The sequence below is a fragment of the Mastomys coucha genome, chromosome X (assembly GCF_008632895.1).
Source record: "Mastomys coucha isolate ucsf_1 chromosome X, UCSF_Mcou_1, whole genome shotgun sequence".
Lineage (NCBI taxonomy): Eukaryota > Metazoa > Chordata > Mammalia > Rodentia > Muridae > Mastomys > Mastomys coucha.
This window is the reverse complement of record NC_045030.1, coordinates 150,811,058-150,816,555: the sequence shown is the minus strand read 5'-3', so window position 1 is coordinate 150,816,555 and position 5,498 is coordinate 150,811,058. Positions and strand designations below refer to the sequence as shown.

At 41.1% G+C, this 5,498-nt stretch overlaps 1 protein-coding gene across 1 annotated transcript in view; it reads left to right on the top strand.

Moving 5' to 3' along the window:
- Nucleotides 1–5,498, top strand: part of Sms (spermine synthase) — a 49,613-nt gene that overhangs the window by 1,040 nt on the left and 43,075 nt on the right. The gene's annotated exons all lie outside the window — the stretch shown is intronic.

Here is a 5,498-nt window from a genome sequence, read left to right as displayed (position 1 = left end):
GGGAGGGATGAGATCTGGGCGCGGGAACTAGAGCCACCACCATCACCATCACCCCTAATCCTGGAGCCTCAGATATTCAAGCCTGGTCTCAGTACAAATGGTTGGGAGAATCTTTATTGCGTGATGGAATTTTGGAAGGCTGGGATGGATGCACGGCTGGCTTCTTTTCTTTGAGAGAATCAAGCATGGGCGCAGTGGGCGGGAATGATTGGGCCTTTAAACGTGCGACTGCGGCAGACTTTTCACTTACCAGATCATCCCACACGTAGTGTGTTGCCCCTGTCCTGCATTTTCTCTGGTTTCTCGATTAATGGAACACCTGGATTTCACTCTGCCTTTTCTGTCGGGATTTTTTTAACGCTGACTTAATTGTTTTTGAACTTCTGAGCTCACACTTTGTACTTTTTCCTCCAATCCTAAAAGATCTCGGAGCTCACAAGATCAATAAATGTAAACGACAAAAAAAAAAAATCGGGGGATTTGAGCAGAACCTGGATTTCAATCTGCTCTTTCTAATTGATTCTGTTCTGTGGGTGGCCTTTTGGGTTTATCTCTTAACGTTTTGGAGCCTCATCTCTTTTTTTTCCCGGGAGAAAATAAAAACAAGGGACAGTGTACACTTCATAGGGCATTTACTGTGTACCCGTGAACTAGAGGGTTGTTAGGTAAGCTAGTGTGCTTGGGTGGTCGGAATAGAGTTGAGAAAAAAAAAACGTAGCACCGTTCACTTCCCACTTTTCTTAGGTGAGGATGGAAGCCAGGGAGACTGGGAGAGAATAAGGTGGTACTTGGGTGGTGGAGCTGGAGGGGAGTGTGTTAACATCACAAAGGTTCTACTGTTATCTTGGCAGCTTACAGGGCTAATTGGTTAATGGGAGTTCTAGTACCTTGAGTTTAGTGGTGAGGAATGTGAAGAAAATGTTGTGTAGAGCAAGGCCTCCCAGCTGGGAAGGTGTGAATTTGGGGGATGTGTTCCTCAAGTAATCTCCACAGACACTCTTCTGTTTATCTCCTGCATCACATTTCCAGTTGGCTTAAGGATGGTGAGCTCAGCATGGGGTCAGAAAAATTCTAGCACTTCCACAGAAGAGTAAACCTTCTTCAGCTTAGTTTAAACATTGAGAATAAAGGGTGAGTGCACACTTAAAGCTCGAAGGAAGGCTCTTGAGAGGGCAAGTGGATCTTTTTTTGAGTCTGAAGGCCAGCCTGGTCTGCATAGAAAAACCTTGTTTCGACCCGTCCCTCCTCCAAAAAGAGACAAGCATTAGCTGTTAATGTTTTAACTCACACTTTGCTCCTAATTAAAAATAAGAAAACTAAAGCCAGGCATATTGGCAGACCTTTAATCTCAGTACCCTGAGGCAGAGACAGTTGAATTAGATTTTATATTTAAGTCTAGGAGAACCTGGATGGATCCTTTCTCAAACCAACTAAGAAACAAGGAAGCTTTGAGTTGGACCTTAGGTGGCACATTCCCTGTAATCTCAATACCCTGAGGCAGAAGCAGGAGAGTTCCCCCAGAGTTCACGGCCAACCTGGATAGACTGAGATCCTATCTCAAAAGGAATGAATTAAGGATACAAAGGAAAGACTTTGAGCTGGGCAGTGGTGGCGCAAGCCTTTAATCCCAGCACTTGGGAGGTAGGGGCAGGTGGATTTCCGAGTTCCAGGACAGCCAGGGCTATACAGAGAAACCTTGTATGGAAAAACAAAACAAAACAAAACAAAACAAAACAAAAAGAAAAAAGAAGAAAGAGAACTTTAATACAGTGAACAAGCTTTTAGGAAAAAAAGCACCACTATGTTCAGGTGTTGTGTATATATGTATGCAAGATCTGGAGTTCTTAAAATGTTCTGTCATTAAATAAAGGATAAGGCATGTCCTTATCCAAATCCACATTTTAGAAATGGGATGATTTGACTACATCAAGGATTTTTAAATTCCTTTCCTTTCCTATAAAGGGGTGCTTGGTAGAAAATCCATGTGTGAGGTCTCTAAAAACATTTATTTTAATTGTTGATAGTGAGTCAAAAGGCATTCCTCTTGGCATGGAAGTATTGGATGTGACTCAAGGGTGAGTCAAATGGCTGTGGAGCTTGGATGCATGTTCTCCCTCCCATTTGTCAGTAATCCTTCCTAATGGAGCAGTTCCATGATGTGATTTTGGTGGAATTAAACTTGAACTCCTTAGCAAAGTTATTGTTTCAGTTCCATCTAACCTAGTTACCAATGCAAACTACCTGTAACCTAACCACTTGATAGTATTTATCATTCTGACTGATGAAGAAACCCTGAATATTATTTTTGCTAAAAACAAACCTCATCTTTGGTTGTGCTATAAGTGAAGTGTTTAACTCTGAGAAGTGTTGATCTCAGGAAACATGAGAATCTTTTTTTTTCCAGCTCAAACCCAACAAGAATAAATTAGTCTGGGGTATCTTGGGGACTGGTGGAGGACATACTTTTGTTCTGATCCCAGTCCCTAAACAAGGTTCTGGGTATGTAGAATGGAGTGTAGGATGTTATATTTTCTCCTTGCTTGTTGGAGCAGTGTCTTGCTAGCCAGTCAGCTCTAAAAACTTCTGTTAATTATGATTTTTTTTGTCTTCTCTTGCATTGAGTATATCTGGGAGGTCGAGTGATCTGTGTCTTGGACATACATAGTTCTGGTGGATAAATGCTAATAATTGTGTGATAAATGCTTATATGTGAGACAGGCACAGCTTTTTTTTTAAAGAATTATTTTATTTCATTTTTATGTGTATGAATACACTGTAGCTGTACAGATGACTGTGTTCGATCATGTGTGTGGCTGCTGTTGATCTCAGGACCTCTGCTCAGGCTCGCTCCGGCCCGCTCGCTCTGGCATAATTTTCTGCAGCTGTCCTGAGACACACCAGAAGAGGGCGTCCGATCTCATTGTGGGTGGTTGTGAGCCACCATGTGGTTGCTGGGATCCAAACTCAGGACCTTCAGAAGAGCAGTCAGTGCTCTTACCCGCTGAGCCATCTCGCCAGCCCCCCCCCCCTTTTTTAAATGTTCTCTAAGTCAATTTTTTGTTTTGTTTTGTTTTGTTTTGAGACAGGGTTTCTCTGTATAGCTCTGGCTGTCCTGGAGCTCACTCTGTACGCCAGGCTGGCCTCAAACTCAGAAACTCGCCTGCCTCTGCCTCCCAAGTGCTGGGATTAAAGGCGTGCGCCATCACTGCCCGGTGTAAGTCAATTTTTTTAAAGATTATTTTATGTATATAAGTACACTGTAGCTGTCTTCAGAAACATCAGAAGAGGTGTCAAATCTCATTACAGATGGTTGTGAGGCACCATGTGGTTGCTGGGATTTGAACTCAGGACCTCAGTGTTCTTAACTGATGAGCCATCTCTCCAGCCCCCACAGATTTCCTTTATAGAGTTATGAGGCTGGGTTGTGATTTTGGAAATACATTTGATTTGGAAATACATTTTGCCTTTGGGGCCATTGATTATGGTTTCTTGTAGGGAAGTAGAATGATGTGCGTCATTCAGACTACACACTTTACTTTGACAACAGAAATCTTGTTTAATATGAATAGACTATTTAATAAATAGTATTAGCTGAGAAGATCTGGTGTAGGTTTTGCATCACTTCTTAGTGTAGTGCTAGGGATAGAACCTAGAGCCTTATGCAACCTAGACAAAGCTTTATGCATGTGAAGCAATCCAGTGTCACTGAGCCACATCCCCACCCCATAACAAACGTTTTAAGTCAATGAATTAGTGCATTTGAATGGTGAGAAATACAGATCTATAAATTTTCACTAACTGAAATTCATCACATTTTCCCATTTATGTCAACTACACTTCTACCTGTTATAACCAATGAAATCATTTTTATGTCATATACTTCCAACTGAAAATAGGGATTACTTAATATGCAATTTTCAAAACACCCCTCCCCAAAATAACATATACTTCTCCCCACTTTTTTCTCTTTTTTTTTTTTTTGGAGACAGAATTTCTTGTAGCCCTGGCTGTCCTGGAATGCACTATGTTGACCAGGTTGTCTTTGAAACTACAGAGATCTGTCTGCTTCTGCCTCCTGAGTGCTAGGATTAAAGGTGTGGTCACCAACAAGGTCTAACATGAGCAACAGGATTGGTAAACATAAAATTTCAGACTACTTCAGAACAAAATTCCTATTTTCACCAGGAAGTATCTGACATAAAAATATGATTTGGTTATAACAGGTAGGAGCGAGTAGTTGACATAAATGGGAGAAAGTGCTGATTTTCAGTTAGTGAAAAAGTATAGGTATGAATTTTCCCCCATTCTAATCAAAAGGCCCTTTGGAGTGGATTTACTGCCCCAGTGTGAATCCCTAGATGCTAATAGAGTGTGGGATAGCTCACATTTTTATTTTACTTTGAGTACCCTCTACCAGGTCCAGGTTCTGCTTTAAAATTAAAGTATGCTTTTGAAGCATGCTTATTTGCTTGTGCCACTTTGGCAGGCCTAGTCCACATTTTAAGTATTAATAACTTAGGCCTAGTGAGGTTTCCAGATTTGGGAAGGAAGAGGGGCTTGTGAAGTGGAGGCTGGCCTTGAACCCAAGATCTTCTTGTATACTGAATTAGGATGACTCGTGCCTCACCTATCCTCTTTGAGATTTTCAATCTTTATGTGAGATTACCTATTTGATTGCAAGTCCTTTGCTGCTGTCCTAATTGCCAAACCACTTAATTTTTATGGTAGTGATTGTCAATTGGGATTTTTTTTCCATGCCCCAAAGTGTGAGGGAGATTTCGCTTTTGGAGACTTCAGTTTACCTAGCATACATAAGCCTTGTGTTGATTACTTCTGCTGTGTCTGTAATCCCAGCACTTACTAGGTGGAGCAAGATTAGACTTTAAAAGCTATCTTCTACTACATAGTGAATTCAGCCTGGGATTCGTGAGACCCTGTCTCACAATAAAACAAGACTGTAGATATGTTATAGCTACACTGATAAACATGTTAAAGATACTAAAAAGGCCAAATACAGCCCAAAATTTCAGTAGTGCTCACACAGGTAATTGGCCTAATTTCTGGCTAACAGCATTTCAATTATTAGTGTGATAAGCTATCAACAAAACTCCTGGTCCAACGGGGAAAGATCTATTTTGCATGCAAATTGTTACGGAAGTTTCCACCTTCCCCCAAGGTGCTGGTTGTTTAGTGCTTAGGGATTACTTCCTGTCCAGTTTATGTAAATCTGGCTCTCCCAATTTGCCTTGATGAACTACTTTCTGGTGGAACCATGCCTTCTTTGTGTGACTCCAGTAGCTAAAATAAATTGTAAAGCTTTAGCCCCTCTTGATTATATTTAGCCATTTTCTGATTCACCAGCATCTTACTGTCCCCTCATCCTTTACATTTTCTCCTTCACACTTTCTCCTTTGACTTTTACCTTGGAGCCTTGGGAGTGATGACTGAGCAAGAAAGCTTTGGTTCTACCCTACATTGATCTTTCTTCCCTTTTTTTT